Source organism: Sebastes umbrosus, chromosome 1, assembly GCF_015220745.1.
Source record: "Sebastes umbrosus isolate fSebUmb1 chromosome 1, fSebUmb1.pri, whole genome shotgun sequence".
Lineage (NCBI taxonomy): Eukaryota > Metazoa > Chordata > Actinopteri > Perciformes > Sebastidae > Sebastes > Sebastes umbrosus.
This window is the reverse complement of record NC_051269.1, coordinates 35,097,504-35,121,027: the sequence shown is the minus strand read 5'-3', so window position 1 is coordinate 35,121,027 and position 23,524 is coordinate 35,097,504. Positions and strand designations below refer to the sequence as shown.

The window sequence follows — 23,524 nt, the reverse complement described above, 5'->3', positions numbered from 1 at the left end:
TCATGACGCATCCCAATCACTCGATGACGTATGACGCAATGAAGTGAGTGTATTTCTGTCATTTCACTAAATCAGGTTAACTTTCTATGCTTTCCTGGCTTTAGAGGTACCAACACTTGTGTAGTTGTCCAGGGGTGGTGTAGAAATTGCAAAGAAAAATATTAAACAAAGATTTTACTAAAAATGCAGTCACACAGTAGTAGTAATTACATTATGGCTTTAGCTGGACATTTAAAAATATAGTTCTGTAAAAGTAATAGTCCAAAGTGGTTGGTGAGCTAAACTGTTTTGTAGCCTGGAGTAATAAGATGTGGTTGCAGCCTACACATATATAAAAAAATAAATATATTTCACTAAATCAGGTTAACTTCTATGCTTTACTGGCTTTAAAGGTACCAAAAACTTCAGGTATCAGCGCGTATGCATCCAGGGGTGGTGTAGAAAATTGCAGAGAGAAAAAATATTAAACAAATAAATTACTAAAAAATTATACTCAAATGCAGTCACACAGTAGTTGTAATTACATTATGGCTTTTAGATAGATAGATAGGTAGATAGTAGCTTTATTGATCCCGAGGGAAATTCAAGTTTCCAGCATCACTGTTCCATAGTGCAAAACATGTTAGTAAAAAGGCAGTAAAAAAGATATTAGTGCAAAAAAATATACCAGATATAAAAATACAAGGACATGAAGAAAACGGTTAAAACTGAACATAGTGCAGGATAACAGCTGTGATACACAACTATTATAAAGAGCAGAAGAGACTGCTAAAAATATATTTTGATGTAGCCTACAACTGGACATTTAAAAATATAGTTCTATAAAAGTCCAAAGTGGTTGGTGGGCTAAACTGTTTTGTAGTCTGGAGTAATAAACTGTGGTTGCAGCCTACTCATAGATAAAAAATAAATATATTTACAAACCTGCTCCACCAACACACCAAGGCCTCAGGAACAGAACATAATGTACCACCAATTAGACTAAACCAAATTACAACACAGATAAAACAAAAATACATCATCTATTGGCAAACACAAACAAAAATACAGAGCAAAATGCAATGCTCTCTGACTCTAAATCAACAGTACACCATAGCAGATTATTTGAGCATGGTTAATCTACAATTAAAAATAACTTTGACAAAGTACAGACTGAGCAAAGGCTGTGCTCTAACCGAGACAGAGCTACTTTGTTCCAACCAACGTTTGACTTGCAGGATTTATTTCACTTTATTTTATTGATTCTAATACGATGTAGTTGATGTTAACTTTTCAACATTTGAATATGCTTTGGTAATAATACAGTGTTATGTCATGCCAATAAAGACATTTGAATTGAATTGATAAAAATATAGAAATATTGGGTCCACTAGTTCTGGTTAATGCTGGGTTGAATTGCAGGCTATGTGATGAAGGAGCTCTTAAAGGTACAGTGTGTAGGATTTGGCGACATCTAGCGGCTTGGTTGCAGATTGCAACCAACTGAGTACCCCTCCGCTCACTCCTCTCTTTCCAAGACTGCGGTAACATGAGGTGCGACTGTAAAACCGTGGTAATGCCACTCACATCACCCAGAGGCCATCCTTACCATAATAACATTACTTTAGGAACAACAGACGGCGGCTGGCGGTACCACGGTTTTGCCCTCTGTGGCTCACGTTACCGCAGTTTCACAAGCGTGTCGGAGAACTACGGTGGCCTTCAGGTAACAACGTAAAAACGTGAAAGGCTCTCTCTAGAGCCAGTGTTTGGTTTGTCCATTCTGGGCTACTGTAGAAACATGGCAGAGCAACATGGCGGACTCCGTGATGAGGACCCGCTCCCTACGTAGATATTAAGGACTCATTCTAAAGCAACAAAAACACAACTCTTAGTTTCAAGTGATTATACACTAATGAAAACATAGTTATTAATATTATATTCCATTTCTGCTAATAGATCTCCTGAAATGTTACGCACTGTTCCTTTAATTTTATCACAACTATCATATTACTGATACACGAAATGACACGATGCATTTTCAGTGATATGAAAAGTATAAAACTCAAAAAATGTGCTTCTGTGACCTACCTTCACACACACACTTGTGTTGCCATCCCATAACTGTGAGCCCTTATATTCTGGCGTCTCCCTGGTGATCGCGCTGAGTGAGTGTGCTCAGGTGAGTGTGTTCCTTTCCAGTGACACGCCGACTGGGTTATTTATGGGCTGCTGTCAGCCAGGCAGCGCCTCCTATTAGGGGAGAGCAGGCGAGGGGCCACCACCTCTTTATTCAGCCCGGACCCAATGATGTCTGGGCTGAGTGCGCCCAGTTTGAAGCTCGGTGCCCGTCATCCATCTTGTTGAAGCCGGTCTCACAGGGATCCCCATTGGATGTGAGCCCCAGCTGGATCTGGACCGGGCTGCTGTCTCTGCTGTCTTGATCTGTATTAGGCCCGAGGACGGCAGTAGCATCACTTTCACACCGCTCCTCATGCTTTTATTGTCTTGATGCAGCACTTCATAACATAGACTTCAGATATATTTCATGTGTGTCAGGGTCTCTTTGTTGCCGTGGTTGTTTTTAGACTTTATTTAATCATGTTTTACTCCCCTGATCATATGCAACGGTTATTTATCGTGACACCGTCATTGTGCTGGAGCTTTTACATGCAGCCCATCCCTGAGGAAGAACTTTGTCCCTCAGTTCAGTCAATACAGCACATTAATTCAACGCCATACCTGAAATTGATTTTTTTTTTCTCTTCTTTCGAGAAGTTTGCAGTCAGTGTCTAGAGTCCTGTCTGTTCCATCATGTAAAGCCATTTATCACCCTGTCACTGCACGTCCTTGGTTATTGGGATTTTTGTCATTTGTGCTCCAAATGCTCTATTCCTGTAAGTCTCAATGGACTGCCGGCAAACCTTAAGGTGGCATTAAAAATGCACAAATCATAGAAGTTTCTTAACGAGATCAATAAGAGAGTTACTTCTCAAAGATTTTTTGGGAGCTTAAAAAAGTAGGTTGGCTCACTTCTTTGCTTCTGAAACATTTATTTCTTCAGCAGTGATGAAAGTCTTTACCTTTTAACAGTGGGCGACCTCCGGGTCTGAAAAGTGAAGCCAATGCTGAAGCGCCTTAAACTTGCATTCTTTCTAATAGCCAGCAGGGGGCGACTCCTCTGGTTGCAAAAAGAAGTCTGATTGTATAGAAGTCTATGAGAAAATGAGCCTACTTCTCACTTGATTTATTACCTCAGTAAACATTGTAAACATGAGTTTATGGTCTCAATCGCTAGTAAGTCTTCTTCAATACAGCATGATGTTCATTTAGTAAATTATGGTCCAATTTAGAGTCAATTAGACCATAAAGCAGGGGATGCTTTAGGGCGGGGCTATCTTGTGATTAACAGGTCGCTACCACGGCGTTGTCCGGTCTGGGAGTTGTGCGTGTTTTCGTCTTACAACTTTAACCCTTTCACAGTTTGTTAACAGTTCATGAAAGTTAATTGTAACATTTTGGTCGCCTAAAAATGTCTTATTCGGTTATGCTTAGCTCCGTCCGCTCGTGTCACATCTGGTTGCAAAAATAACAAGATGGCAACAGCCAAAATGCCGAATTTGAGGCTTCCAAACGTCAGGAGTGAAGCTCACAGTTTGAGGCCAAGAAGAACTTAAATGGTCTGCACCAACATGGTCTGTGACTTTTTTTGCTGAGAGCCCAGCGAGCCGTGGGTGAATATATCCATGGAAGTTAATGTAGAAGCTGGCTGGATGAGAGTCGGGAGTGCTCAGTTACCCCCGTGTAAGGTCAATGAGAAGCACCCGCAGTCTGGGCAGATTTGCAGGGAGCGCCATTGATCTTGACCCGCTCAGAGTATGATCTCAGAGATAAAAGGGAGGAGACGAGAGGGGAACTTATTCACTGTCAGCCACAAGTCAGCAAAGGGCAATTCTAGCCCGCAGGCTGTCTTTGAAAAACTGAAGGGCAAAAGCGCGCAGGATTAAGCCACGATGTGGGGAGGGAGAGAAATGTAAGCAGCCATAAGGGTTATTGTAATAACACAGAAGCCAACATCTATTGGCTTCACTCTGCTTTAGAGGCGTGTGTGCGAGATGACAGCCAGAATGAACTCAGAGGCAAGCGGTTATGTGACTTGCACAGGTGAGAGGGTGTTAAGACACTTTTTCTGCCTCTGTGTGTGTGTTTTATTTCAGACAGGGCAGATTGCTTACATTTCTTTAAATGAATTTTCATTACCGTCACTTTAAAGGCTCTTTGGACACCTTTAAGGACCAACAATTGTCTGTTTTTTTTCTCATGTAATTTGAGAAAGCACCATCTGTAATGGTCATTATTTGCGAGCTGAGAGGAACACACATCTTGAGTCTGACACGGTGATGTTATTCATGAGACAGGGTGGTCGAGCAGCGCGGTAAACTTCAGCCCAAACAGAACTCCTGCTCATTAGCCGGCCCTAACATTTGCATCATTAGGACACCGCAACAGCAGGGGTAAGGAGGAGATGCGACAAAGCGCCTTTCATACAACTCTTTGTTTTTACTCTCAGGATGATAGGCTACATGAGTCGGTGACAGGGGGAGGGAGAGCGGGAGGAGGGAAGGGAGGGTGATGCTCCAGAAACGAAGAGAGGAGGAGGGAGGTGACAGGAGGAGAGGAAGGAGGGAGGTGAGATAAAGGAGAAGAGAAAGGTTAGGGAGAAAGAGGAGAATAAAAGAACATTCATTATAAATTCACTGAATCGACAAGCTGTCAGGCTGCGCCGCCGTCCATGTAGCGTATAAGCCTCCGCTGCACTATTGACTCCTACGTCACACCCAAAACTTCTCTCTCCTTTTCTCACCTTTAGCTGCTCCATCCACATCACCTGCTTCTGCTCCCGCTATCTTGACCCCCCGAGAGCCTTGCGAAGCCTTGTCATCATCCCATCTTCCCCTTCTCCTTCCTTTCTCCCCCTCTAACCCCTCTCATCCCTGCTGGGCCACCAGTGAAATATGAGCTGCCTATAGCATATTGATCCCATGCCTAGCTCCTGCCTAAAGATAGATAGATCACAGACAAGGCAAAGCACTCCTTCTCTGCAGCAGCGGTGCCAATGGCTTCACTGGTTCATATCGATCGCAGTGATCAATTTCACCACAATGCACGCTGATGGATTCAGCGCCCCCGCCTCAGTAGGAGCAGGTGAGCTGAGCGAAGGGGCTGTCGCATTAAGTTGAGCTTCGATGGCATTCGATTGGTCAGGACGGGTGTAATCACCTCTGTGTTATAGCTGTCCGGTGGCCACAATAGAGGCATCAGTTGTCAGGACCTCTTTCACACTGAAGATATAAAGCTTTGAGTATTATATGTCAGTTTAGTTACATTCGAATAGTTTATTTGCTTGTTTTACAAATCATTGTGATGGTCATTATAAAGGCCAAGTAACATGTTTGCTACCTGCATAGGTCGGGTTGTGTCCCCCCAAACCATTTCATTTTACTTTTGTCAAGTATTGGTCACAATTATATAAGTTAAGTTAAACAATGAAACATTGTGTCATTTGCCATAATGACTTTATTTATCATTAGTTATGAGTTGAGATCTTTCTGGCTGCCTTAGTTTCTTCTCATATTTGTTACAGTGCCTTTTTCCTGATGTGGCATTGCTCCAGCAAAAGGGAGCGCATAGAGAGACTTACCTATACTATACAACAAGTCTCCAAATAATGGCATAGGGATTGCAATGTCGGTCTGTCGGAGGCTTTACCACTTTGGTCAACACTTTTGCCATCTGAACCTTACTTAACTTAACTTAAAGGGATAGTTTGGGTGTTTTGAAGTGGGGTTGTATGAGGTACTTATCTATCAGTCAGTGTATTACTTACAGTAGATGACAGTCGGCACGCCCCCAGTTTGGAGAAACAGACAGGGGTCAGTGGATGGAGCCGGCAGCAAAACATGCATATGCACAACAAGCTATTGACTCTCAGTCTTCTTCGGGGTCTGTTTGTAGTTAGTTTAACTCATGGTTAGGTGTGTTTCAGTCTGTTTTAGTTTTGTTAAATAATACAGCTCACCATAATATTTTGAATTAAACTGAGAAATCAATAGTTAGTTTTACAAATCCTGATAATCTTTTAAAAAATGTATGTAATCCGAGACAGCCTTTTTTTTGTACATAGTGTTTGTTAATTTACCTATGCTGTTTTTAGCCATTTTCTCATGTGTTTGTCATACTGTATTGTATCTGTGCTGTCTGTGTCACTTGTGTGGACTGTGCTACTGCCTCTTGGCCAGGTCATCATTGTAAATGAGAATTGGTTCTCAATTGATTTTACCTGGTTAAATAAAGGTCAAATAAAAAATAAATAAACAGAAAGGAGCCAACGATTAAATCTTCTCTGAAGAAATGTGCTGACTGGTGTAAAAGCAGAAGAAGAACGAACAGCCGGTCTCCTCACAGAAAGCAACTCACACAAAATTATTTCAAAGAAGATTCGGTATCTATTCATCACAACTAGTGTGGCTGACTTCCTCCCTCCGCTGGTATTAACTGACTGGCCTTTCGCTGCTTTGGTTCCTAGTCACAGATGGCACTTGCATTTGTCATGGCCTAAGTGCTGAGGAGGAGAAGGTTGAGAGCACCCAAACAACAATACTTCACAAAGAGCTGCAAAATGAATCATGGGAGCTTTGTTAACAGCGTCCTGTACCCTTTCATAAATCACTTCACCAAGTCTCACTTCTTTATGATTCACCATGTAGCTGCCTTTTTGCATTTTCTATTAAAAACAAACTTTTCTACCCTATGGATTACACACATTCAATAGGTGACGGTCTGAAGTGGAAGAATGGGGGATTGTTCTCATGCATGACTGATACTGAACACTAAAATCTAAATTTCCTTTGACTTTGTATAACATAATATTTCCCTTTGGAGAGCATTTTTGTGTGATGTGAGTCACACACACCTCGTTGACTCCGTTAATGCCATTCTGTCTTTGTGTCTGCAGTGACAGATATCTCTGCCAGGCCTGATTGCCGTCTAGTGGCCGATGCCTCAGTGCAGCTTTTACGCTCCACAAAGCCTCCTGCAACACTGTACAGCTGTCTCATGCATCTCTTTTTAGACTCTCATACACACATGAAAGAGACATTTGTTACACACTGTCTTTCCTGTTTTTTGCCTAGTGTGACTCCATGATCTATGTTTTGTACTGTGAATTAAAGCAACTCATGATGATTGCCGATAATTTACGCACTCATGTTTACAATGTTTACTGAGGTAATAAATCAAGTGAGAAGTAGGCTCATTTTCTCATAGACTTCTAAACATTCAGACTTCTTTTTGCAACCAGAGGAGTCGCCCCCTGCTGGCTGTTAGAAAGAATACAAGTTTAAGGCACTTGACTTCACTTTTCAGACCCGGAGGTTGCCGCCTGGTTTATCAGAAATGGGGGAAGTTAAGCAGATGTGCATTTCCCAAACAACCCAGTGACTCGTCATCCTTGAGGTCTTTTCTCTTGTGAAACAGGTGCATCAAGCTGTAATGGGCTTATTATTGCCCCCGGGGGCCAGAGGGAAGAACACACCCACTGCAACTACAGTTGGTGAGAACCCCAGATATCAGTGTTGCAGTCAAGAACACCTAAACGGAGACCAGAGTGTATCAAGACCAAGACTTTTAGGGGTTGAGACCAAGTCATAACCAAGACCAGACCAGAGTCCCACACTGCCTGATACACTTACGATAAAATGTGGAACATGCAAACCATAGGCACTCCTCAAACTCACACACAAATTCACACTCCCATAAAAACGGCCACAGAAAACAAATGAAGATTTCTCTTCATTCACCTCTTTTATTGCCATTTTTTATGTGTGGGAAATTTCCTTTGTTTTCTATGATTAATCACTGATGTTAACAAATAAATCAGACATCTAAGACCGAGAAAAGACTTTCAAAAAGTGAGAAATCAAGACCGATCTCGGGTACTACAACACTGGCAGATATAGAGGGTGTTTTTCTCTCCCATCGGCCACATTGGGGTGCAGTGCCCACCCATGGTACATTGCAAAAAACTAACTTTTTTCCCCCAAACTTCCCCAAACCTTTTCCAACAAAAGCATAATTCAGTCTATATGACTATTACTGTACTGCTCCCTATGTTTTGTGTTAATTGTCTCCTACAAGAGCATCATAGGCTATCACACACCATCACCATCACCATCACTAACCTCTCAGATCTCAGTAACAGAGCCATCACATTCATAACACTCACCACAGCACACAACCCTGGTCACCATCTCAATCCATTTTAATGCTATAACCACCCAGATGCAGATATAGGATGCTAAATGGCTAAACTCTACAGTCTTGAAGATCCTCCTATAATTTTTTTTTTAACCACACAGCGCTAAAGCTTCACCGCTGGTGCACCAAGTGTAATTTCTACTACTACACCTCAGAGTGTACAGCTCAGTCAATATCCACCTGTGTCATGCGGGTCTGCAGAGCTCACAGTTGATGTGTGGCCTGCCAATAGCTCGCACCGTGCTAAAGGCCTCTGCAGCACTGGGACCAGATGTGAACAAGTAGATTTCATCTTCGCTGGCAGTCATTCCCTTCAGGCAGCTGCAGATGGATCAATAACACCAGTCTCAGCCCGAATGAGAAGTCCTGGAGTGGCTCTTGTGGCGAAAGCATGTACAGATCTATTCGCTTTGTATGGATCGATTCAGGACATGCACATCAAATGGGAGAGGAGGACGGGGACAGTGTATGTGTGTGTATGTGTGTGTGTCCATGGGGGCATCTATATCACCTCCTCTGTAGGTCAATGAAGATGGAGGAGCTGCATTACAGTAAAATATGCACAAACATGCTTGGCAATCCAGTCCTATCTGTTCTGTCTGTGCCGCCTAATAGAAATATGGATCTGTTCTCGTATGCTCGCTGTCACACTGACATTTGATTCATCCCTCCATGAGCCGATACACCGGCCCCAATCTGGCATCAGCGTGACACACTGACACTTTTAGTCACAGGAGAAAACTCTGAACAAATTGTTCACCGTGAATGTGAGAAAATGTTTTTTCATGCCGCTGGAAAACTAATAAAGGAGACCTATTATCTGAGCACAACAGGAGAGACATTAGTATGGACCTCTTCTCGCCACGTTCACCTTCAGGTTACGTTGTTGTGAGGGTCTGAAAATTAGAGTGTCATCCAAACTGTGATAGTGATCAACTCCACACCCTGTCACAGGCCACGATTATGATTCAGCAACACAAATGTTACATCAGATTGTCCTCTGCTTGCAAATGATAACCTTTCAAACAGCAAAGAGTGAGCACTGAGGGAGCAGCTAACCTTTAGATTTGAATAACATCTGGACAGCATTGAGCTGCTTTACCGCGGTGTCAGAGTGCCATCTAGTGGTCAAATGGTAAACTGAAACTGTACTTTGCATGGCAGGACTATTCAATTACTATTTTAGGAGGGCTGGATTTGAAAAAGTGAAAAACCAAGGGGCTGGATATTTAACAAATAAACAATACACCCTTTTAATCTTAGTAGGTTGTTGTTTTAATAAACACAATGTTGTATTTAACATATTTTTTATTCAGTTTGACTCTCCTAAATTCCCTCTGTTTAAACAGCCTTGGTTAAAAGTTTTTAACAAAATAAGTATTTCCGTACTTAACAAGACATAACTAATGAGAGGGCTATTTAGTGTGATGATCTTCTAATAATCAAACAATGTAAACATCAATTAACTAAAATGTTAGCAGGTTATTTAAATAAAAACACAATAATATTGCTTTTAACTAGGGCTGTCAATCAATTAAAATATGTAATCATGATAAATTGCATGAGTGTCCACAGTTTATCGTTATCTGTTCAAAATGTACCTTAAAGAGAAATTTGTCAAGTATTTCATACTCTTATCAACACGGGAGTTTGCTTTATGCAAATTAATGTATATATTTATTATTGGAAACCAATTAACAACACAAAACAATGACAAATATTGTCCAGAAACCCTCACAGGTACTGCATTTAGCATAAAAAATGTGCTCAAATCATAACATGGCAAACGGCAGCCCAACAGGCAACAACAGCTGTCAGTGTGTCAGTGTGCTGACTTGACTATGACTTGCCCCAAACTGCATGTGATTATCATAAAGTGGGCATGTCTGTAAAGGGGAGACTCGTGGGTACCCATAGAACCCATTTTCATTCACATATCTTGAGGTTAGAGATCAAGGGACCTCTTTGAAAATGGCCATACCAGTTTTTCCTTGCCAAAATTTAGCGTAAGTTGGCGTCATTATTCAGCCTCCATCACGACAAGCTAGTATGACGTGGTTGGGACCAATGGATTCCTTAGGTTTTCTAAATTTTTTATATCAGTATCTTCACTCTAGCTTTAAAACTGAGCCCGCTACAACCTAAAAATCGCAAGATGCATTAAAGAAATGAATCATATTTATAAATCAAAAGGGCCGGATTGGGGTTTTTAAAGGGCCGGATTCGGCCCATGGGCCGCCAATTGAATAGGCCTGTTGCATGGCAGGTGGATAATGTTTGATCTGGCGATGCGGAGTCGAGTCGTCTGCAGTTAGCAATAATTTTATTCTCTCAAATACAAGTTGCTTCTCACATGTTGGGAAATAATTGCATAATTATACAAAGCAAAAATTCCCATATTACAGTAAAGCGTGTCTAATTTGATCGAGCCACTCTTATAGACAGAATATTATATGGCTTCATTAGCCCGGCATTCATAATTCAGATTCTTCCAATTTATCAGTTGTCAGGCGTTATATATTGTTCCTTTCCATCTTCAACACATGGGAGCGTTCCCATCAAGCCACCGGTAGGAAGAGAAGCCTTTTGGGACCAATGTACTTGATTGTGTGATAATAACCCATTAACATGCTAATTTAGCAATTCATCTTTGCCATAATTGCCTCCATCAATATAAACTGAGATTGTGCAGCCCTTCATTTGTAGGACATAGATTGGTATTTTTTAAATAGCTGCTTTATTGTGATTTATAACGGGTGGTAAAAGGTAGAGGCTAGTAGCACAATGTAGGTGACTGTCTTTGTTCTTAGATGTCTGGGTGTCCCTTCATTAGTGATGACTGATGAAGTACACTCAACCTACATTTAGAGAAAGAAAATACATTTATTATGCAGTTATTAATGTACAGTGGTGGAATGTAACTAAGTACATTTACTCAAGTAATGAACTCAAGTACAATTTTGAGGTTCTTTATTTTTATGTATTTTCAGTTTCTTCTACTTTATACTTCTACTCCACTTCATCTCAGAGGTAAATATTGTACTCTTTACTCCACTACATTTATTTGGCAGCTTTAGTTTCAAGTTACTTTGCAGATTTAGATTATTAATACAAAATAATCATCAAACTGTGATGTATTATTGTAGATTGAGCTACATAGCAGTATATAAAGTAATTCAAATGAGCTCCACCTTTACCAGCTGCAACATTAAAATGATGAACATATTAATGCTTCAATAATTATAATCCAATAATATAATATATATTATTATAAAATGGGACATTCTGCATAATGAGTACTTTTACTTTTGGTACTTTAAGTATATTTAGATGTTAATACATTTGTACTTTTACTTGAGTACAATGTTGACAGTACTTTCTTAACCTTTTCTTTATAATTTTTTAAAGATAATTATTCTGTTTTTTTTATAGGTGTATGACTCTATTCTAACAATTAACATATGTTAAAAGTAAAATATTTCATGGAATTACAGGGATATTTCTTTGAAAAATACTGTAATAAATTTTAATAATGGTAAAAATAATAACTTCTTTTTTTTTTTTTTTTTTTACAGTTTATCTATTTATATATTTTAATCTGACAATACTTTTCTGTTTTTCAACAGACATTTTCCGGCGCCCCTGCTGCCAGAAATTTACGTTTTACTGATTTACGGTAAACACTTGTGTCTCTGGGGAGGTCTTCACTGTTTTATGATTCTCATAAACACAAGGTTCTGGTTTACGGTGGAGACTCCTTAGTTTTCAATGTTTTCATATGACCTGGCTTCTTGCATTAATGGTAAAGCATTGAACCATTAAACCATCTTTGACCCATCCTGGAGCTCAACTGGAAACCCACTGGTGATGTCAGTGACCCCAATACAGGTCTGGCTGTCCTCTGACACCTCGGTTTCCTGTTTACTTGACCCCCTCTCCAGCTCATGTCACAACGTGTCAGCTCATAAGCGATCATGACGGCTTTTCTATCATCTTTGACCTCTAGATCATTAAAGTGAGCTTCAATATACTCGATATATGTCAGAATCTGCCCTGCTCCATGTTTTTCATTCATATCATTCATGTTTCCTGTTTTATTTTGTTACTCTCCTCTCGTTTCACATCACTTCACTTCCTGTCTTTGTGTGTTTTGCCACCTGTTTTGAATATCTGCCCCGCCCTGATTAGTTTCACCTGTCCCTCGTTAGCCCTGCCCTCACCTGACCTCCTGCTCACCTGTTCTCACTTCACCTATCAGTCATCCACTACAAACTGTATACCAGACCAGTATCTTTTGTTATCAGTTTGTTTTACAGTATAACACTGTGCCCTACAGATAATATAATAATATAGGCAACTTCTCTGTGCAAATTAAATACATTCATTAGCTTAACTTGACATATTTTTGCCAAATTAATAATTATTTTCATATTACAGCGTGTGATTGAGTAAATGTGTGTGTGCTACTCACATCTATGTATTACATGCCCCATCATTTCAGAACCATTTGTAAACACATTAAATGATAGATTTGTTGAGTAATTAAATGAAATGATAAACATGCCTTCTGTTCAATCTCATCTGAATATTTGATCGTTCGCAATCAACTCCTTTCCTTAATTAACAGCGATCAATTCGAGGGTCACAGCTAATATTTAAATTCCGCTGACAATCCAATTCACTGAAAATATACAGACCTGCACTATGCATACTAATTGATATGTAAAATCAGTAAAGAGGAAGATTAGTGCATTAGAGGCTATTTTGCATTTAACATCAACCAGAGAATGATCATGCTGACCTGAATCTCCTTCTTCTATTCGTCTGCATCATTATGCATCCTTGATTTACACTCACGTCTGTATTATACAGTAATTACAGTCAGTGTGATACATCTATACATTTATAGAACCATTTTAAATGTGTTGGGTTTATACAGTATGGGATCAAGAGCAGCTCATCAGCTATAAATACATAGTGTATAAAAGCTGAATGTAGCAACGTTTGCATGTGGGTGATCCAAATGGGGGTGTAAATCACAGGATACAATATTATATTGATTCTTTGGACAACGATACGATATTTGCTGATATCACAAAGTCTGCCACAATGCACTTTGGATTTGATTCATTTCAAGGGCCTGCAATCGATACGAGACAATATCATTATGTCCATTTAACACAATCAGTTACATTTCTATCAACTCACAAAAAGGAACTAAAATATAAGTTGACAGTTTTATTACTGGGCTCTTCCAGACATTTAGATGAAACTTAATCTATTCTTTTTAATAAAAATAATAAAAATAGACCTCCAGTTAAGTAAAGTAACAAAGTAACTAAAGCTGCCAAATAAATGTAGTGGAGTAAAAAGTGCATTATTTCCCTCTGAAATGTTGTGGAGTAGAAGTATAAAGGTACCTCAAAATTATACTTAAGTACAGTACTTGAGTAAATGTACTTAGTTACTTTCCACCACTGGTCATATAGGACAATATATCACTCACAGGTGACATTTTACTACAGAACTAGTACTTTTACTTTTGATACTTTGGTACATTTCGCTACTAATACCTCAATACTTTTACTTAAGACATTAAATGCAGGACTTTTACTTGAAATGAAGTATGTTTATAATATGGTATTGGTACTTTTGCTCAAGTAAATGATCTAAATACTTCTTCCACCACTGCACTCTCCCAACCTGCCGAACTGTCAGATGATGGATTGACTATTAGTGTTCATTTCCATTATTGATTCCCACAAAATGAATGGCGACGGGTCAAGACACAGCTTGCTGAACTGTGCGTGTAATTACATGACAGTAGTATTATTAACTGTACTGAACAAGGCCGGGGCCCATTACCTCAAACGGCTTGTTTTCAAGCATCACAAATTAGTGCTAATAGCTTGTGGACAGTAAACATGGCTAATTACACTCCAGCAGTACATTTCCACCATGTTATCTCTCTCCACTGAGGGAATGTGGTGTCTTTCATTCCTAATTGGTCTCCTCATCATGTCTCATCTTAGGAAACTGCTGCCACCTCATTCTCCCAGTGGTAATGTTCCCAGACGCCTGCAGGCCTACTGAAAATGACTCCTGTGATGTGTTCAATGATTACTGAGTATGCACGGCACTCTGCGGTTGGATATTGAGCAATCAACACAAGGGACTATAGATATGCTAGAAATAGCTGGTGGCAGTGTAATTATGCTTGGTAATAACAACAAATGATTGCAGTCAAGTCATTTGGTAAAACCGTAACGGACAATTCTCAATAGCAAAAGCATTTTGCATATGTTTGTTTTTTAAAGAAAACATGTTTTTTTTAGTATTTTCATGAGCCATATTGTAATACCTAAAATCACCAGCAGAGGGGGTTCATGTCTTTCTGTTCTAATGGATGAAACAGGGGATCTCTAACCTCAGGCTGCGTTGATACATGTTCTCCCTCAGGCTATTCATATCAAACGATTAATCCACTTGAAACCCATGCATCATACATTAATGTGCAAGCAGGGAGCTCCTACTGGTGCATTGCAGCGTTCATACTCACTTTTGGAATCGGAGAACATAATTCATAATCCAGTTTCACGCTTGTTCTGACCCTAACTTGATCTTCCTCCATCAGGCCAGTCATAAATCTCCATGTCAGTCACTGAAGTCCCTCGAGGAGTGGGAAGAGGGAAGATCTAGTTTTATGGTTGGGGAGAAAGAGACAATTCCTGATCCTGAACACACACAGAAGTTAGGGGAAGTTACAAGCAGGAACGAATCAGAGCAGAGAGTATTTACTACCCTTTGCCAGAATCCAGCCGATTAGACTGTTATCAGGCTATTAAATAGGCGTTATCAGTCGCTATGAGCCCCATAGATCTGGGTCAGTAGGGGCCTACTACATCCATTAGTAGGTTTTATTTTCTATTCACATGGTAGATCACCAAAAGAAGGTATAAAAGAACAAGATGGCGATCTCTAGCGACCGTAGTACTTATGACAGGAGCAGAAGCGGAAGTCAGGCGTTGTACTATATACAGTGTGAAACTTCATAAAGGGTGGAGGTCGATATGAAGGTTGGGGATGCTGATCACCCAGGAGCCTAGAATCCATATCCTGTGTGAAACCAACAATGTGTAGTTGTCTTTGTGTTCGTAGTTGTTTTAACTACACTTAAAGTGTTTTTTTGTTGCCTAAACGTATAATAGTTGTAGTTTTGTTGGCTAAACTAAACTGTTTTTTTTGCCTAAACCTAAAACAGTTATTGTTTTATTGCCTAAACCTAAAGAAGTTGTAATTTTTTTGCCTAAACCTGAAGAAGTTGTAGTTTTGTTGCCTAAACCCAAAGAAGTCATAGTTTTGTTGCCTAAACCCAAAGAAGTCATAGTTTTGTTGCCTAAACCTAAAGAAGTTATAGTTTTATTGCCTAAATCTGAAGAAGTTGTAGTTTTGTGCCTAAACCTAAAGAAGTTGTAGTTTTGTTGCCTAAACTTAAAAAAGTTATAGTTTTTTTGCCTAAACCTGAAGAAGTTGTAGATTTGTTGCTTAAACCTAAAGAAGTTGTAGATTTGTTGCCTAAACTTAAACAAGTTATAGTTTTTTTGCCTAAACCTAAGAAGCCTTTTTGTTTGTTTTCAAAATGTGACGTTTCATTCAGGTTCACAGCATGTTAGAACATGTTGCTTTTAAGTTTCACTTTCACTTTTACAACGTAGTAGGCATAGTAGGCCCCTACTGACCCACATCTATGGTGCTTATAGTGACTGATGACACCTATTTAATGGCCTGATAACAGTCGAATCGGTTGCAGCATCACATGTTGACATGAGGAGAGTAGATCATGTTATAATCTAAAAGTTGACCTGTGGCAGCAGGAATTAAGAAGCCTAAACAAGTCAGCAATGATCACGTAAAAAGTTTCAGGAGAGAAAACGAGCGTTAAAAGAAGAAAACAGTGAGAGGACCGGCCAGCAGCAAAGCAATAAAAGGTGAGATGATCAAATTTCTTAACAGCTGCTGCAGGAGCAGAAAAAGTTGGCCCTAAAAGTTGTGAAGGATGGGAAGCGTTTTTTTGTTTTTTTTAATGCCGCGCCTGTGGCTAATGGAGTCAGATAATGGCTGGTCCCTGCTTTCATCCCAGCTCCAAGAAGTTGCTTAATTAGATCAAACGCTGATAAATGAGTCTTGACTTTCAAATGAGCTTCTCAAAGGGTTGGAGGTGGAGAGATCTCTATCCACACTGATAATAAAGTTGGCCTGAGTCTGCTATTCATCAGGGAGTTTCTACAAAGCTGTGTGCTTTCCGCCTCATATACACACACAGATACAAATGCATTGATTGCGCGTGAAGCAATAAACTTCATGCTGGAAATGTTTTCCATTCATCAACTTGGAGGCCTATCTTTGTATCTACACAGTAGTTTCTTGGATGACACTTTTCTTTGGGGCCCCTGAACATTACCTCATAATACCGTGAGGTATTTAATCTGTCTCTCTTTCTCTGCTCACCTCCCATCTCTGCCAGGGGTCTAATCCTCTGTGACTAATAGGCTGGATATGAGGATTATTTTTTTTTTACCTGCCCAGAGACACAGTAAAAGCGAGAGAGAGAGGGAGAGATGAATGGATACGTGGAAAGCTGATATGACAGAGTCGTCACCGTCCTGCTCCTGAGCTTTGAGAGTCAGTTCACACGTGGAAATAAAGTCTGACAGCCATGATGCTTTCATGTTGCACTCACATGCATAAATGTTGTGTAGTGTTCTGGAGGGACTGATTCAAGGTATACAGTCACACTGATGAAGAAACTCTTCTGCATATAAACTAATAAATTCAGTAAGGTTTTTCAGTGTATAAAGAGATTAATCAGTCTGATCTCTGATCCACTTTCCCCCTCCGAGGCTGCTCTGTGGAGAGTTTCTCATATATTTAAGCTGTATTCCACGTCTCTGGTCTTTTGATAATAAGAAAGTCATGCAGTTTGATGTGCTTAATCTAATGGCAAGCATCTTAAAAATACATCTGAAATAACCAATGACCTTTGGCTGAGGTTGAAAAGTCTTTTTTTGCTTAGGAAGGTTCCTAACAGAGGGAAATGAACCGGAAGTATCTGAGTAGCAGCCATGATAAGAGCTGTTCGAATTCTCTAAAAGCTGAGGAAAGGTGCTTCAAAGCTTCCTTTATTATCTCCTTTAGGATACACTGGACCATCCTTTATGAAAGGAAAGGAGATAATGCCATCCCATAATTCCTTGCGGCCGCAACTTTTAAAGCGATGCACAATTCGGCCGTTCTAGAAAACAAACGATATGCCTTTCTTGCGTATTATTTTCATACAGTCGTATACTAATTGGGATTCATGTTTAAATATGAGTGGACAGTGACATGTGTTGTACCCCAAAGATATGACGCGTTGATGACGTGTGACATCTCCTATTTTCCACCCTCCTTGGTGGCGTCTTCCACAGTCCACTAATTTTCAGCGCATCTGCCTTCAGTTAGAGCTTCCCTACGATGAAAGGTCAGGTGACGCTGTGCACTTGTTACCACCAAAAGCTACCACTAGGTGCTGCCAAACTATTTACATTGAAAAAACTCAAATCATTAAGAAATTATAAAATTGCTTGTTCCTCAAAGTATTGGACAAATAGACATTTTGACCAGATGATGGCTCTAGTGGAAAAGTCACTAAAGTCATTGGGATACATCGTCCAGGAACAATTAATGTCTCCACAAAATTTAATTACAATCCATCCAATAGTTGTTGAGATATTTCAGTCTAGACCAAAGCGACCAACCAAGAGACTGAGATTGCCGTCCCTAAAAACGTTACTAAACCTGATCTAAAGAGGAGCTCTATGAACGCTTTTCAAAACTGTTGTTTTACGTATGTGGAGGAATTCCTTACAGAAGACAACACCTCATTGCACAGGTCATCCGCTTTTGTATACCCCAAGGTCTAATTTGAATATTCAAAAACAAAAAGTGTGTTGGTAAAAACTTTCTCATGCTCTCTCGCCGTATGGTTCACTCCTTTGATTTGATGGGCTTTGGCTCGTTAAGATTGCATCAGCGGATAATCATATTGTCCAAAGAATGAGCCAGTAAAGCTTTACGTCTGAGACCGATAGGATACAATAAAGCTAATCTTATTAAACAACTTCTATAGCAAATATATGCAGTGATCCTCCCTCGACTGGTTCACATTGTAATCCCATCAAAAGGCAGCAGACAAAGAGGAGAATGTGGTTCTCTTTCACCAGTCTGTCAGGCTGCATTGTCCCAGGCAGATCCACTAATGTATTTCCACTTGAGAGGGTGCTGCTGGGGTTTGGGATAACTTGTCTTCAAAATAAGGCAACATAATAGCCATTATATTGGAGAGTTATCCCGCCAGAGGCCTGATTTCTTCGGGATATTGGCATATGATTATACTCTCTCATATTGTGTATTGTGTGGCAGCAGATGGCAGCACTGTAATTTTGTACTTCAAGAAATCACAGGGTTTGTTTTTCTGCAATATCTCACTCTTCCACTTAACGGGATAGTTTGGATTATTTGAAGTGGGGTTGTATGAGGTACTTATCCATACTCAGTGTATTACCTACAGTAGATGACAGCCGGCACGCACCCAGTTTGGAGAAAAAGACAGGAGCACCGACACAGGAGTAAAGAAATGTACTGCTGTGGACGGGTACAGCAGCAAAACATATTCTAGCTACCTAAAAAGATCTATATCAGTTTGAGTGTACACTATATTTAGAATATTTTGTGCTCATACTACCCCACTTCAAATAATCCAAACTATCCCTTTAACAACCAGAATTGGGATGCAACAATGACAAGTGAAGCCAATGCCTTAAACTTGCTTTCTTTCTAATAGCAAGCAGGGGGCGACTCCTCTGGTTGCAAAAAGAAGTCTGATTGTATAGAAGTCTATGAGAAAATGAGCCTACTTCTCACTTGATTTATTACCTCAGTAAACATTGTAAACATGAGTTTATGGTCTCAATCGCTAGTTTCAAGTCTTCTTCAATACAGCATGATGTTCATTTAGTAAATTATGGTCCCATTTAGAGTCAAATAGACCATAAAGCAGGGTATGCTTTATGGCGTGGCTACCTTGTGATTGACAGGTCGCTACCACGGCATTGTCCGTGTTTTCATCTTACAACTTTAACCCTTTCACAGTGTGTTTTCAGTTCATGAAAGTTAATTATTACATTTTGGTTGCCTAAAAATGTCTTATTCAGCTTTCAGTTGTACTTAGCTCCACCCTCTCGTGTCACTTCTGGTCGCAAAAAAACAACATGGTGACGGCCAAAATGCCGAACTCAAATCTTCAAAACAGCAGTCCACAAACCAATGGGTGACATCACGGTGACTACGTCCACTCCCTATACTGTCTCTGGTTAAGTTTGAACCTGTTAACAGCTGGTGCAACCGGCAGCATAATAGCCTAGAAATAAAAACCCATTAGGCTCCACTGGTGGCCATGAAAAGTAAAGGGTCCAGCATCAACTCACATTTCCACCTGACCATATACAGTATATATATAACACACTGTATGTCCCCTTATTAAAATTGTTTCCACGTCACCGAGGAATATTGCTCTGCTCTGTGCACATCCACAAAGATGACCAGTCTCACTGTAAACTCAGTCCTTGGGGATCTCATTTACTCGGCGCTTCTCTAGAGTTTCCTCTCAGTCTTGGGAATATCAATTGCTTACTCGCTTCACAGGTCTGCTATCCAGTTTATATAGAATAATTCTGTTTAATGAATAACTGAGTGCACAGAACACACATCACATTGTGTTTACTTCTTCAACCTGTCCGGTCACATCTGGATGCAAGGCCTGTTTTTTGGTTAGTGGTGGGTAGGTGTATTTTTATGGGAGCCACACACATATTTATTATACACATGCAAACACATAAAAGCAGGTGCACACATTACACACACACATACTCGACATACTGTAGTGCTTTCACACACATCTATTACATGTCAGTTGTTTGTCTTTAGCTGCCTCCGCCCTGCCTTGTTCACTCAAGGGCGGAGTGCCTGAGATTGCGTGTTGGTGTGTGTGAGTGTGTGTGTCAGAGGGATTAATATCAGTAATGGCGACAAAGAGCATTTATTTGCCCATATGTTGAGCAGCCACTTTAATGCTGCTGGTTGGGGGATGAAGCTAAAAGAGGAAGAAACACAAGTAGTAAATCAGAGAAGAGGCACTATGGGGAGACGTGAGTACTGACCACTCATCTATAGAAAGAGAGAGAGATGGGACGGATGCTGCCAGGAGGTTATTAGATAAACCACATAATCTCCGGTCCCGGGCCCCAGTGGCACTATGTAAGCCTCCGGGCCGCGAGGTGTTAAAGGTAGTTTATGAGCATGTTTATGGAGATCGATATGTGTAAGCTGCAGCGGCGAGGGACCGAGTGCAAAGGCATCAGTGAGATTTGTGTTTTTTCTGGAGGCAGTAGCAGCAGCAGCAGCCTCATGGTAGCTCTGTTGAAAGCTTATAGTTGTTCTGCTTATAATGAACTATTATTCACTCTATCCAACAAGTTTTAAAATTCAGGTGTTGCTAGAGCCAGAGCCGACTCTGACCAATGTGGTGCCGTAGGCAAGATTTTAGCTGGTGCCTCTTGCATCGCAGCCATAATGCACCATGGCAGTGGGCGTTGTGGGCCTATTTATTAATATTATTTATTTATTAATAACAAAAATGTTGGCAATATTTTGAAAAAATAGCATTAAAATAGTATTTGTAAAAAATAGTACAAAATTATAAATGTTAAATTCTTTCTTCCTCCCTCATTCGGGACATCCCTAGCATTCGCCTTTATATACTGCCTATGCCTAGGGCCGTCTCTGGCTGGAACTTTTTGGGTTATGGATATCATTTTCTAAGCATGCCGAGGTAGGGAAACTAAAAAGGTGGATAACCTGTCAAGAGTCAAAAGATAACCTTGTTGTGTATAAGAATAGATAAATCATGAAAATACTTACATGATGTGATCACATGACCAGCACTGAAAGCTTTGCAATCACTTTCAGTCATATTTCACAGGCGAAATGGTGACTTCCATGCAAAATATGGCATTGGGGAAGGAATCCAATATATTTTCTCATCTGGAAATTGTATCATGTTTTTTTAATTATTATTTTTATGCTTTCAGGGCTGAATTTGAAGGTAAAACAAGTAATAGCAAGCAAAAGTGTATTTTTTCATACTTCCATTGTTATTATTTAATTTACTCATTTATTAATTAATTTATTTTTATTTTTTACTTTATAATTTTTTATTTGTGAACCAATTAATCAAAGCCTAAAAGACTCCCTTGGAGATGGCTATCTTGATGATTAATCTAATAGAAATTGATTTGAACCTGGATGTGGTTTTGTTTTTTGACTTTGCTTGCTTATTTGTTTCTGTCCTATAAGCACTTGCTTTTGTTGTGATTTAAAGTTCTCAAAACATTCCTAATCGACAGACCTGTAAAACTGAGTTTCAACACATAAACTCACACAAAAGCACCACTTTAAATCTTGTGTTTACCAGAGATGTGCTCATACGTTTCTTAGAAATAAGTTATTCAGCATGAAAAAGCATAAAAAATGACTAATTGACTAAAGAAATCTTAGTGGGGGTGGTTATAGCTCAGTGGGTAGAGCGGGTCGACCTTTAACCACAAGATTGGCAGTTCCAATCCCAAGTTGCTCCCCAGGTGCTTTACAGCAGCCAACTGCTCCTAAGGATGGGTTAAATGTAGAGGTCAAACCTACATGTATATGACGAATCTAATCTAATAAGTCAACTAAGACCAAAACGACCGATTAGTCGACTAATCGACTAGGAAGGGGCAACTCTAGTGCAGCTTTTACAGAAAATGAAAATGTTTCAGCGTCCATAAGTCTTCTCTGGGGGAACAGATGTAGGTACAAAGTTTCCATAATGTATTATTAGTGTGTTCAGAGAAAAGTGTCTACACACACTTATGACAACTTAATATCTTGCCCTCCATGTATAGTTGTGAGATATTATTATCAGATAAAGCACTTTTCTTACTCCCTAGGATGACAGGCCAAACACAGATGACCCTCGGGTCGTGTCAAAAATATTTTCAGCACAGCTACAAATTTACTCTAGCAGCATAACATCTTCCCCCGGGGTCAAAGAGCTGTGGCTTTTGCTGGCCTCATTATTTTTGGTTCTGATGGAACAACAACAATCACACAGGGAGAAAACCACCGAGGAAGAGATGAAGAAAGATGCCTGCTCGTGTGAACAATGCAGACACAATAGATGCTTTAATTAAGTAACTCACATTTTCCTACACTGGACTTCTTCTCTCTTGCCCCTCTGGATTTTCCTTTTAAAACTATAATTGTCTTTATACCATCTTCTGGGTTAGTGTGCCACTGGGGCTGCCATGGCTCCAGTCTACATAGATTTCTTCCCAAAGGATCTCAAAACTGATAATGAGAGAGCTGTTCCTCCAAGAAAAGACAGTCATGCCTCACAGCGATGATGCAGTCTCTCTCTCATTGTCATGGTGATGAACCTTGACCTAAACAACACACGTTAGCACATTACACTCACACATCCTGTCTGTGTATATTTATATTCAAGGCAAGCAAGTACACATACGACTCCATAACCAAAACCATTCACTCCCTGCGTATGTGAAGAAATACACACCATCTTCTCCTTTTATATGAATCTACAAGCACACACACACACACACACACACACACACACACACACGCACACACTGTACAGGCCTGAGTCAGTGCAGCAGCAGTGCCACATTGGATCACAATGAAAAGCCAGTGAAGACCTGCAGCTTTGGAGCCCGTGGCGGAGAGTCAGCCTCAGAGCGAGGCAGCTTCTTGCATGCTGAGGTCAGTAAACGCAGCGCAGCACAGTGACAGAGCAGAGGATCCCGCTCAGCCCAGAGAACCACAGAGCTGCTCACACTTTACTGACTGCTCACTGAGTTGGGTCACACAAAAAGCATAACGAGAAGGATGTGTGTGTGTTTATGGTTATGTCTCTAGTTAGAATGCATTTCAGAGTTGTATAAACTTTATCGCTTTTGAAAATAGCAAAACATAAACTATTCAGCTGTGTCAAAGTGGACATAAATGGATTTGCAGCCCATTTGTGGTGTTACTTAACTCCGCCATTAGAAAAGTAGAATAATCCCTCTTTTTCCAT

At 40.1% G+C, this 23,524-nt stretch overlaps 1 long non-coding RNA gene across 1 annotated transcript; it reads right to left on the bottom strand.

Annotated features, from left to right (window-relative positions):
- Nucleotides 1-11,021: 11,021 nt before the first annotated feature.
- LOC119497405 lies at nucleotides 11,022-21,435 on the bottom strand. The gene is made up of 3 exons (XR_005208912.1): nucleotides 21,313-21,435; nucleotides 14,855-14,990; nucleotides 11,022-11,153 (listed from the first exon to the last, which is right to left on the bottom strand). It is a non-coding gene; the product is annotated as an uncharacterized LOC119497405 (long non-coding RNA).
- Nucleotides 21,436-23,524: the final 2,089 nt, after the last annotated feature.